The sequence below is a fragment of the Diadema antillarum genome, unplaced genomic scaffold (genome assembly GCF_040938485.1).
Source record: "Diadema antillarum isolate AM-2024a unplaced genomic scaffold, OU_Dant_1.0 seq00001377_RagTag, whole genome shotgun sequence".
Classification (NCBI taxonomy): domain Eukaryota; kingdom Metazoa; phylum Echinodermata; class Echinoidea; order Diadematoida; family Diadematidae; genus Diadema; species Diadema antillarum.
The window spans coordinates 535,710-549,136 of NW_027272137.1; the positions used below are offsets into that span (position 1 = coordinate 535,710).

The following is a 13,427-nucleotide window of genomic DNA, read 5'->3' on the forward strand; positions in this document are numbered from 1 at the left end:
TGCCATGAATGGGACAAAAAAACAGGAAGTAAACCACCAGAGTAACAACAATGAAGGGATTATCAGCTTTAAGTGAAATTAAGCATGCCTCATTTACACATTCTGTCCATAATAAATGCAAACATTCAAAGCAGTAGCACTATCTTTTCAAAAGTTATTAGAGTTGGAAGTGAAGAGTGTGGACAAGGTTTTTCAGAAATGAAAAAGGGATTCTAAAGACACACCTAATCATACTATTCTACCAAAAATGTTCGAGATAAACTGCTAAAAAAACATATTTTCCTGCCCGTTTTATGATACCAAATTTTAGCATAATGTAAAAGAAGACCCGCTCTTTCAGAAAATGTGAAAAAGTCAAGTTCGGCTAGGTTGACCCATTTCACTTATTTTCAGTCCTCACGCAAAATCAGTGTGTGCTACTTTATGTTCGTTTTGAGGTGCACGGTCACATATTATACTGTCTCTGATTGATCTGGTCCACCTTTTTCATCTCACTTTGTTTCCTTTATTTTCCACCCATAATGAAATAAATAATGGCTAAAGAAACTGCAGAAACTGTAAGAAAGTTCAGCACTAGCTTTAATCCTTTTTACATGATCATTAATAGCACTAGCGAGTGCTCAAAGTTTTAGTTTAATCACAAAATATGATAATCCATTTGCCATGGTTTCAAAAAGAGTTATAGAAGCTTTTTTTTTTTTTTGATACACAATGAAGGGCGGATGGTGTACTCTAAAATTCCATTTCTCAAAAATCCTAGTTTTTTGACTTGTTTGATTTTACATGTTATTTTCAGGGTTTGGATCATTCAAAGTTGATGAGAAACACATTTTAAAGTTGAGGATGTCTTCTGTCATGATCTGATCCCAGCTAAAAAGTATTAACAGGTACATTTTAAAATTACTGGTATTATGTACCATGGTAATTTGTAGGCACTGGTTACTTTGGAGAAATATATGTACAAATGTACCATGATAATGGATACCACAGTAATTCATTTGGTACCCATTCTGAATGCAAATTATTGTTATTCACAGTCGTGATATTTGAGCTTTCCATTCACACTGCTGTGAAAGATTGTGAAATAATTAGGTCCAAGTTTTTGTTGTTTTGATGCACATGTACAATTGGCTTGGAATAGCCGTCTTCTGGGGATAAACCAACGAACTTGAAACATTGAATACAAGTTGCGTGACATTGTCCATTTTCGTGCCTTGAATTGCAAATTGTTGCAGCAAATTTCATATGAAGCTTTGAAAGAAAACGGGGCTTTGCTTTCACAGAAGTCTTATGATTTCTTTAATACCAGTGATGTGAATGGCCCTAGATTTGCAAAGGAGGCAAGATGCTCCAGATGGACACACTCCGAAGTGTAGCCAAAGTCTGGGTTTCAAGCTGCTATTGTTGCTTTCCTCTTACTGGCAAGTTTCCATTGGTCATTTTAATTGACCACTTCCATCAACAAGACAAAAAAAAAGGGCAAGTTTTGCCCTCTCTGATCAACAGCTTGTCAAGTGAAAAAAAAAAATGTGGTTGCCTTTTAAATGAAGAAATTATTAATTCAGAGAAAATGATGTTGCACTTACAAAAAAAAAGTACAGGGCATGTGTTGTGTTTTGTGTTGTATATGAGATAAAAGAAATTCGACACATATGCTTGTGCAAGACATACAATGTATTTTGAAATGCAAGATGCCTTTTTGAGTAAATTGTAAAAAGTAGATTTCCATGGTAAACATATTTTGGCAAAATATATTAGGCAAACCTTTCAGGGAAGGAAAAAAAAACTCTTCTATGGTTAGAAGCTATTCAAACACAGTTTTGTAGTCTAGTCTAGAAGTGTTGACGTGAAAGACAACCTTTGCAAGGGTGGTGGAAAGTGTGTTGCCATGGTAACCTGACCATCGTCTTATAAGACATCTCTGAAGACGGATATTAATCACCTTCCATACCATTTGAGTGTTGTAGAAATAAAACAGTGATGGGGCTTCTTTTTTTATGATTGTGGGACATTTCAGATGAAGCTTAGATAGACTGGGATTACGTTCAAATCCAGTTTGGGTGTGTGTGTGTGTGTGTGTGTGTGTGTGTGTGTCTGTGTGTATCTTTGTGTCTGTGTGTGTGTGTGTGTGTGTGTGTGTGTGTGTGTGTGTGTGTGTGTGTGTGTGTGATGATAGTGAACTACATTCTATAGAATTTCATGAGAAACGTTAATTGACACCCTTGTTATGGAGGCTATTTGAATCACTTTGAACAACAATGCATAATTTGTATGCATGAAAGTGCATAGGACTGTTTGAGCTAGTGAGATAATATTAGCTACCATTGTGATGCTAAATATGCATCACCTTTAATTTGTCTCGTTTCAAAGGTTGCATTATCTCAAAAACATTTTGAAAAATTTTGTGCAGAAAAAAAAAGGTTTTTTTTTTTTCTTTCTACCAATAATCTATTGCTCCTCACAAGTGTTGTACTTTGGCCTCTTATGTTTACTGTGTCAACCCTTTAGACTTGGCTTTTTTGCTTTGAAATAGTGAATTATTAGCATCTGATTTGGTCTTATCTTAGTTGTTTTATGGATTATGACACAATATGCTCCACTTCCCATACCATCAATTATTATTATGTGTACCACAAGTCTGTCGGAATGCACTCAATGCTTGTTGCTATGTTAATATATGACTCGCTCTGAAACGTGCCGTTCTTTGCACTTTTGCTCTCGTGCACTGCTGTACGGGGCGATAACGTCCATGTTTTGTGTCTGAAATTTTTGTTTTCTGCTCAAGCTTTCTGTCTAATGTGAATTTGCAGCAATCGTTAAGATCCGTAATCAAGTATCCTTGTACATATTTGTTTTTTCAGATGTGAGACAGGGTGAAACGGTATGGCTTCGTGGCAATCAGGACATGTTCAGGAACTCCACTGGTAAGAATTACTTGCATCATTTTTTGGCATTCTGGCTTTGTGTATGTTGTGTGATTTGCTTACTAATTTCTGTTTTCACTTTCCCTCAAGAAGAGAGATTAGGTGCCTTGCATTGATTGATGAAAGTCAAATCTTGAGTTTTGAGATGTATTTAAAGGGAAACTTGTCCCAAACATATGAATTCAGTCAGTGCAGTAATATCAGCTGAAGACATCAGTGAAGTGTAAGGAAAATTGGACAGTATGTTCAAAAATTATTAATTTTTGAGTTTTGGTTGGGTTGGAGGTCTGTTGTAAATGTTGCAGATCAAGCTACTCCTCCAGCTTCCAAGGGATTCCAACATTCGGTACACATGTTGACCCCAGTGTGAAATTGTGCAAGACACATTTTTCAACAGTAGTGGAAAGTGCATTGCCATAGTAACAACACATTGTTTCCTCAAAATCAGGTAAAGGGCTTGCAGAACTACTCCAGTTTTCAACTATTCAAACAAAATTTGGCAGGCATGTTGAACCAAAGTAAAGTTGTGCAAGACACATTTTTCAACAGTTCTACTTTAGCGAAAAGTGCATTGCCATTGTACAGCACATTACATCCTCCAAATCAGATAAAGACTTACTGATCAAACTGCTTCTCCAGTTTTTCAGTGGTTCACAAAAAAATTGGCATTTCTGAAAAACTTGATGTAAAGTTCTGCAAGACTCCCTTGTGGGAAGTGCATTGCCATGGTAACAGCACATCATATGGCTCCATATCAGGTGAAGGACTTGCAAATCAAACTACTTCTCTCGGCTTTTCAGTGATTCACAAGGAAACTGGCTGACATTCATGAAAATCTTCATGTAAAGTTGAGCAAGACACATTTTTCAAGAGTACTAGAAAGTGCATTGCCATGGTAACAGGGCATTATGTCCCCCCAAATCCGGTAAAAGCCTTGCAGATTTGGACTCTTAAGAAGAATGGCGCACATGATGACTGGGGTTCATAGTTGTCCAGAACAAATTTGTAAGAGTAGTGGAATTTACATTTATTTATTTTCTTCCAAGCAAAGGCCATAATCATTGTAACAGCACCCCCCCCCCCAAAAAAATAGGATCAGAAAGATATGCACAGCAAACAACTTACACAGTTTTTCAGCAAATCATTTGATATTTGGCAAATGTGTTGGCTTTGAGGTATTGATATACAAGACATGTGTAGAGAGTGCCAAAAGTATATGTTGCCATGGTAACAGCATTGTAGCAAAAACATCAGGGAATTATCTTGCTCAGTAAATAACTTCCCCATTTTTTTTTTTAGATGCAAATGAAATCGGACATGCACACTAGTCTCGAGGTAGTGACTTACAAGACACATGTTTGAAGAGAGGCAAAAAATACGTTCTCATATTTTGATAGAGGTTTATGATAAAGAATCGGAGAAACATCTGAAAAATGTAAAACATCCTAAACATTGTCTAAAACATACCATAAAACAATTCGGAGATAACTATTCTTTACTAATGGAAATATATAGGTACATATATATGCTAAATCATGCTGGTTGCCAAACTGAGAATGGTTTTTATGTAAATCTCCTTCATTAAAAATTTGCCGGAAGTCTGCATGAAAATCATATTCATGTATGTAGACTGTTGCTTTTCCGGTAGCCTGTATTATTTATCAAATTGTGTGGCTGTTCGGAACTTCATAAATTTTATAAAGGTACACATACATGTAGTATCTGTTCAGATTACATTCACTAGACTCCACTAATTGCTTTTATGATACAATTGTGCAGGGTGCCAGTATTAACCATCTTCATACTATCAACTTTACATAATAGTTATGATTTTATGTGGTTATGAAACATACTGGTTTGCGTATTTGTGATTGTGAGTGTGTTCAGGTAGGTCAAGGTATGGATCTTGATTTCAAGTTTGTCGGCTGAGACTGAAAGACCGTTTGCTCACAAGTTAAGAGTGCATTCTTTGATTTCAGTGATCAATCACTAGAATCATCATTCTAATGACACGTTTTGGGTGCATGCTATGTGCACAGACTAGAATCATGGAGCATAATTTGAATTGCGCAATTCAGATGATGGTCGGGAGGTGTGTTCCGGTGACAATTTTCTTCAATTACGGAATGAAACAGTCGTGTGCCCAGATTGACCCCCATATCATGATGTAAGGGGCAGAACTTATGGTGACCTGTCAGCCACTTCCGCCGAAAAAAAAAGCACGCACCGCAAATGCATACACACTGCATGTGAAGCTGTGCAGCTGTGTTGTGTCATGAGTGTAGGAGGTCCATCTTGACTTTTGGTATCAGATTTTAATACAATGTGTATGAACGTTAAATTTATGCTTGGAAGCCATTTTGCTTGACATGTGCCGCTTCACAAAAGAAAGGATGGACACAAGAAGAAATACTGCCATTAGTAAAGTTAGAGTCTACTCGTATGTACAATGACTGGACTAGGAAGTCCTGCCAAACAGCAAAAAGAGAAATTCAAATTTACCGCTCGTAAGGCGTCGCAAGCTCCATTCAAGAGTACTTGATGGGTACCCAGAAAGAAGCCACACCTCCTTTCTTCGGCTCTGAAATTCAAAATGACAGAATCCACAAAGTTTTCATTGGTCATGTGTGTGGACTATGGCTGCGTTTATTTTAAAATCTTCTGAGGCAGAATCACGATCCTAAATGCGTTTGAGACATTTTCAGGGGTTAGATAAACGCAACCGTGTTTTCAAACATGTTTAGAAACGGCCGTTGTGAAACACGTTTGAGAAATGATCGCTGCTCTGTGAGTAGGTAAACGCAATGCCGTTTTGAAACGTGTTTATATCTCAAGGTCAAATCCCAGCTGTTTCCGTTTGTGCTCTCTACCCATTATTTGTGTGTGATTGATGGGATTTGTGTGTGATTGATGGGGCATGTTTGCTGGTACGCAGTAGACCTTTACTTCCCGAGTTGAACGGCGTAAAGTAGCTGCGCAGTGACAACACTTGAATCGCGATTGCATGATGCAAACGCGGGACCATCAGAATAGCGTTTCAAACCACGTTCGCAAACACTATTCCAAACGCGAATTGAAACGTGATTCTCTATCTCAAGTTCGATAAACGCAGCCTATAATTCGTATCGGTATTAAATAGTAATGCAGCATTGCATCTAAGGTTTTTTTTGTCTCGTGTGAAAATTGTCCTAGATTTTCGTCTCTGGTCAATATCACTGAGTGTGACCTTATATTTTTTTTTTCTTGTTTGTTTGTTTGTTTGTTTTTAACCCAAGATCTGCTATCTGAAAGCATATCCTGAAGAAATCCACGTTGTTTGTTACGCACTGTAGTAAACTTCATGACTGCAATAAAAGCTGCCCTGCGCGATCTATGTTGAAGGAAGAATTGAGGGCTATGATCGCATTTTGCTCCAACTCTCAAAAGGTCGATGGAACCTAATATATATACCACCAGACTGTAATGCAGATAATATGACTCTTCTTATTTTCTCTCTCTCTTCCTCACTGCTCAAGACAGTAGGGTTTTAAAGCATCACAAAAATTTATTTACATTGTAATAACGTGCAAAGGACACGGCCCGACATTTCTCTGGGCAAAAAGACCTTGTCCTTACGAGCTGAGCTAAGGATGTGGCATCTTTTGACCCCAACATGGGAAACTCAAATTAAGAATCCTTTACTCTCTGTATTCACTACAATGATCATGACACCTTTCCGTGACAATTCTTGAACCTCTTTGATCGGACGTACTTGCCAAAATCTACAAAGATATTTCATAGTTAGTCCAAGATTTATGCAGAATATGATATCATAAATGCTTGTGACATTGCATATATGTCAATAGATCCAATAATGATGGCACACTAACATGTGCATATTCAAAGAGAAATTCCACCCCAAAAATGAATAAATTTCAAAAGAAAGATAAAGATACCCCCTACAGAATGATACAAAAATTGCAAAAATTGGATTAGAATAAGGAAGAAATGACATTTTGAAAATCCACCTATTTTTTGGAAAACATTTCTTGACATTCTGTATGAATATTCAAATGACCAAGTTGATGATGTCATGCTCTCACAATTTTGTATTCACTTCATATGCAGAAATGACAAAAATCTAGTATTTCAGATGTTTACCTAAATGTAAAACTTGCCTTAAAACCACCCAAAATAAAAAAGAACAAATTATGTTAATTCTGATACAGTACGGTACCTTGGTATGAGAACATGCTTTTACTTGTATTAGCTAGAAATAATTATTTTTCCGAATTTCATGTAATGTACATGAAAAATAGTGAGGGTGTACCACCATCAATTCGCTCAAACTATCTATTAATTCCATGCACTAAATGTGCAAAGAAATTTCATTATGAATCCCATTCATAATACTCCCTGCTGTGTGAGTCATAGCCAGGATTACAAACTCTGAGAAAGGACTAAAATTTGATTTTTATGATTTAGCTTCTGCATTAAAGACAAAAGGCCAGTTATCTAACATCAACCTGCATAAAGGTTTGAAGACCTCTTCTCAGGTGACTGTTAGTATCCTATCTTGTTTTACCTTAGAGTGGGAAGAGGGTACTTTCCCTTTTAAAAGCTCTTTATGGCGAGATTGTGTGTGTCTGTGTGTGTGTGTGTGCACACGCGCACACGCGCACACGTTTGTGCATGGCATAGTTATACAAGCGTAGTTTTAGGAAAGCATGATGCTAGGGGTGTTCACACGGCAGTGTGTGAGTGGGATTCAGATTGTGATCAATGTGTGGAACACAATCTAAATCTCACTAATTTGCAGTGTGAACGCCTGGCAAGCTGAATTGGATTTGGATCCAAATCGTACTATCTGTGTGATTTTTACCAAATAATCGCGATGATTGCTCCTTGCGATGCCCCATCAGAATGGTGATTTGAACGTCGATGTTTTTAATTAAGTCCACAGTGCATCAGCCATTTTTGCTGATGGCTGGAGCAGCCAGATTATGGTCCATTTTTCACTGCAGTGAGCCACACGAGTCACCGTATTCAGGTCAGCAGTGAGTGCATATGACACATGCCAATAATGATGTGTGTGTGTGTGTGTGTGTGTTCAGGCCCGGCCTGTGTTAAGTGTGCAATGATGCATGAACGCACACGACACAATCGTGCTACAACATGCTGGCTAGCTCCAGCTGCTGGGAGTCCGGCTGGGGTTACTATTCCCGCGTTCACATTGGTCCCCGCGACGCGGGGAAAGTCCCGAGCTGTGGGACTTTCTCCTCCAAAACCATAATGTGAACGCTCGCTGGGACTTGTCCCCTCGTCCCCGCGAATCAAGTCGGGTACGGGGACAAGATTTGGAGGGGAGAGTGACCTTGGGGCGCAATTGATAGGGTCCAGCTGTGGTCATCAAATGTGCGCATGCGCTATGCCTGGATTCAAGTGGCAGAGCTCGCTCCAAGCCCCAAAGTGCCCCCACAGCTCGGGGACAGATGAGATACCAATAGTTACGTTCAGACGGCAGGCCCTAACCTCGAGGTTAGGAAACCTCGAGGTTTAGCTCTTGCCCCCTAACTACGACGTGTGTCCACACGACCAATCTTAACCTCGAGGTTACGAAACGTCGAGGTTAAGCTTCTGCCCCCCGTAACTACGAGTGGGTCCCACTCGATGTTAAAACCACAAAACCGGAAGTTTCAGCCCACACTGCTAACAAAGGCGTCTATTTATTCTTTAGTCCAACCCTGTCGGACTCGCTTACAGGTACTCTTTTTCTCTGTCATGGTATGCAGAGATAGCACTGCACTGATGACTTTATGCCTTTATGAAGATATTCGTCGAAAACATTTTTTTTTAGCGTCGGAGAAGAATATAGAATACAGTAGCGAGTTCGACGTGTTCAGTTTCAGAGATCAAGCGCATGGGAAAAAAAGATGATGTTGTTGTGTCGTGCGTCATATAGGTTTTTCACGTGTAGTGTATTTGTGGTGTACGTTTGGGAGGTTGACCCGGAAGCAGAGGGAAATTGTTGGGGCTGGAGTTTACGGCGAGGTCACTCTAAACTTCGAGTTTGTTGTTTTTTGTGTCCACACGGTGCTTAACTACGAGTGGGGACCCCCCGCGGCTCGTGGTTAGAGCGCTAACCATAAGATTTCTCGTGGCTCGAAACATCGAGCAAACCTCGAGGTTTGCTAACTACGAAGTGCGTCTTCACGGTCCCTAACTACAAGCTCTAACCTCGAAGTTTCCTAACTTCGAGGTTAAGGGCTCCCGTCTGAACGTAACTAATGTGAACGGTCAGTCGTAAAAAAGATAAGATCTCTTGTGGCTGTCCCCACGTCGCGGGGACCAATGTGAACGCGGGGTCTAGGCGTTCCACTTGAGTGGGTTAGTAAGATTTTTGGCCATCATGTGAACGCCTGCTAAAAAACCATTGATGTTTCTTTCGTGATTATTCCGTGGAATTTTTTCCTCGTTGGAACGGTGAACTGAAAAGTGAGATTTGGATCGCGATTTGGATCACTATCCAAATCTCACTCTTTCTACTGTAGGAACATGCCTACATATAGTTTGTTGCAGAACTTGGCTTCCTGATTATTGTGAATACGTGACAGTCGATGCCTGACAATATTTTTGCTTAAATTGTCTGTATTTTGCCATAAATTGTCTGTATTTTTCTTGCTGGTTCCCCTACAATGCTCAATGGCGGCGGGTAGGATGAAAGGGGATCGGTTGGAAAGTGAAGTTGAACATCCTTTGCAATTCAAAGCCATTAATTTTGGGGAAAAAAGTAATTAGATAATATATATTTATACATTTTGTATCTGTGGATAGCTGGTGGCATCATTGTGGGCATTCAGATTGGCCAACAAACCCCATTTGGTCTCATTTTCTGTCCTTGGGATAACAACAGCTTTTGATGTAGATTGATACTAATACTATCATATTTCTTGCCTGAGAACAAAGACAGAACTACATGTAGGTCTAGAGTGATTTGTTTCTTAAAGAAGAAATCCAGTCCGAAAATATGTTAGTCTGATAAAAAAGAGTGAAATTTTGTGAGTTCAACGATAAAAATTGGACTGAAATCGGGTAAAATATAAGGAAGTTATGACAGTGGATATGATTATTATGCAAATGAGTGAGCTAACCATGTCATACCCTCATAATTTTCCATTGATCGTGTACAAAAAATGACAAATTCAATGTTTCTGTCATTGAAGTCTGAAACATGACGTTATTCCTGATTGAATAACTTCAGAATATTGATCAGTTGGACATACAAAGATTTGAACCTCAGGCATAATTGCGTTTGAAAAAAAAACAAAAAACAACTGGATTTTAAAAAAATTTATGTACAAACTATATGGCAAGTGTGTGAGGGAATGACATGCTCACTTTGCCATTTGCATATTCATATTGGCTGTTTAAGAACTGTTTCCCCCCAAAGATAGCGAAACTTCAAAATGTCATAATTTCCTTATTTTTCATTCAATTTCTATCAAATTGATACCATTGAACTCACAATATTTTGCTCTTTCTTATCAGACTAACTTATATTTGGTCTGGATTTTCCTATTACTGTAAGAGGACAGTTTGAACAAAATTTGTGTCTCTTCACACCTCCACATTCAGAATAGATGGATAGAAAACCACTGTGTAACCATAGCAACAGTTTTAAGTAGACATTAATTCCCACCTGGATAACACATCCAAACCCTGCATTACTTCTTGGATAGTCTTGGCTTGACATAAGATTTTTCTTAGTTGCATATCAATGAAGTAAGGATTTTTGTGTGTGGTGTATGATCAGGGAGGTGAGAGATAACATAATGCATGATAGTCAAATAAAGACAAGTTAAAAGCAAATGAGAGAATGACAAAACAGTATTCTTGCAATTCATTGATTAAACATCATTAGGCTGCTCTGTATTGAGCAATAATTCTCTTTTGCTAAATGAAAAAACAAGTTCATGGAATCACAGAAGAAAACTTGTTCCATAATGCAGTTATCATGTCCGAATGAAAAGAACGTAGGATGGTAGAACAGAAAAGGAGAAGAATTTGGATGTAAACTTGTGAAGTACTCTTGAGCCTTCAATACAGGTAAAGGTAGTCCATCCCGGGCCTTTCATGTGTTCATTTTTTCTGCATTACACACCAAGCACTCGTTAATAAAACATCAATTTCTGGGTAACAAGACTTTTGCGCTGTACAATACAAGTGCAAGGAAGTACACCAAAGTTTCCTAAATGGAAAAGGTATCAGGGACGATGATTACCAAATTGAGCTTCTCCACATTGCGATATTAAATTAGTCCAGCCTCAAGAATGCTTCACGCTGGTGATTAAAACAAAGATTTTCCCGGGCTTCTACCAAGGACAAGACGGACATTAATTTGGATAATAGGAGACAATTTAGCCCAAAAGTAATAGAATCAATTTCATTTGATGCTACCAAGACATCTACATGTCTAAATGCATGCATAATTAGTAAAACAACATCGAAGCTAAACCTTCATTATAACACAATTTTGACATTATTATCAGGCCCTTTAAAAAAAATTGTGCCATGTGCATTTTGAAACAAACCGAAGAGAGCAGGGCCTGTTCTCTAAAGGAGAGCCCGTGTAATGTTCAAGAGGAGATTGAGTCCATGTAGGGAATAATTGAATTTCCTGATGCACAAATTTGATACCTTCAAAGGTCGAAAAGAGAAAAGGAGGTTAAGAAAAATACTTACCGTGAAGAAAAGGAAACAAAACCTTCGCAGGCGCGATCAAGTAGAAGAAGTAAAATCTGTTATTTTATTTCATCCCTCTAATGGAATAAATTCCAGCTTTTAGGAGACCCGAAGAAATGTGGAAGGCAGGTTGATACAATCATTTTCTTCCATGAAATATTTTACTTCCTTTTTTTTCCTGCCGTCCCATCTTCATCCCTCTCTCTCTCTTTCTCTTCCTAAACATGCAAGCCAAAATTTTAAGATGTTACAAATTTCATTAAATGCGGCTGCTGGTCCACAAATGGACTTTTTCTTGGCTTAACGGGCCAGATTCCTGCCGATTATTAGATTTAACTTTATATTTTTGTGCTCTTTTTTTTTCTGCATGAGTATGCCTACGTACGTTTCTTGCACTCTTGCAGGTCACAGTGAGATTGCAATGGTCCAGGTGGAATGAAAAAGATAGCGTTGGCAGACAAAGAGAGAAAGAGAGAGAGAGAGGAAGAGAAGAAAAAATAGAAAACTAGACGGGATGTCTTGATACTGAGGGAGAAGAAGGAGTGAGCTAAGCCAAGACATAGCACGACCAACCTGCCATGCACTACCAATACTAACTTTCAACCGCTGAAATTCTCAGAATATTTAAGAGTATTTTCATTGCACTGTTAGAAGTCATCCTGTAAGCCTAAATTCTTCCTTACTCTTAACGTTATAAGGTTCTTTTTACCATTGGGAGCGTTGATTTAAAAATGTTTGAGGTATCACATTTGATGTGTATATTGTGTAGATCAGTTGTATCCCAAAACATCCTACCATATAAGAATTTTGTCATAAAGCCTAAAATACAGGGAGATATCACTATTTTTCCCACAAAACCATAACTGTAGATGGTTTTAATAGTCTAGAAACATTTTTTTTTTTGCTATTGTTCACATTTTGTATAATTGATATTACTTAACATTGATTGTACTGATTGAAATTTTTACATTGGTTGTTTTTATCCCCAGCTCACATTTTAGAACTATTTTGAAGCACTAAAGCTTGGTTTTTATTTCATCTGCAAATGGTAAATAATGCCTTTAATATTCATGTTTCCTCTCCCCTTCTATCTCTTGTCTTCTTCCAAGTTGTTCCTTTCTTTAAAGCTGTTCGTAAAGTCACGAACGACTTGAGAATAACTGGTGATCAGATCTTGTGCTGAATTATGGAAATTCTGATAAGTATAGCACATCAGAACTGATCACCAGTGGTTTTTAAAGTCTTTGGAACTTTACTAACAGCTTTATGAAACAGGGCCCAGTATAAGTACAAAAGTAACATATCTGGTGTACAGTTTTTATAGTTGTGGTTATAAAATGTTGTTTAATGGAAAAATATTCAAGAAATTATGAAGCAAAATCATTTTTAGTGCACTTGCTTCAAGGACATAAACTTAAACATAAAAGAACATCCTCAGTAAAATTTTTATGGAAACAGTTTGATTACTACACCAATTCACAATTTGCTCATACATGCATCAGTACAAATGACCTTTCTTTCTTTTTCTTTGTTTTTTTTTGTCCTTCTTTTTAAGAGTTGGTTGATAAGGCCAAGGTTACAACTATGGGCGGGGTACAGTCGATTCAGAGCCTGCTTGGTCCCAGCAGGAATTTAGGTATCATCGAACAATTTTGGAGAAGTCGAGCAGGCTGTAGAGCGCTGGCAGTGCGCAAGCGATTCCCTGTCGATTTCCCATCGGTCACTGGTCGATTTTAGGCCTTTGCTCTCTAGGCAGAAGCATCAATGTTTTTATTCCGCTTT

At 38.2% G+C, this 13,427-nt stretch overlaps 1 protein-coding gene across 1 annotated transcript in view; it reads left to right on the forward strand.

Annotated features, from left to right (window-relative positions):
- Positions 1-13,427, forward strand: part of LOC139708854 (uncharacterized) — a 155,669-nt gene that overhangs the window by 71,727 nt on the left and 70,515 nt on the right. Inside the window, exon 2 of the mRNA XM_071620813.1 lies at positions 2,862-2,924. The gene's annotated coding sequence lies outside the window, so the exon portion shown is untranslated. The remainder of the gene's footprint in view (positions 1-2,861; positions 2,925-13,427) is intronic.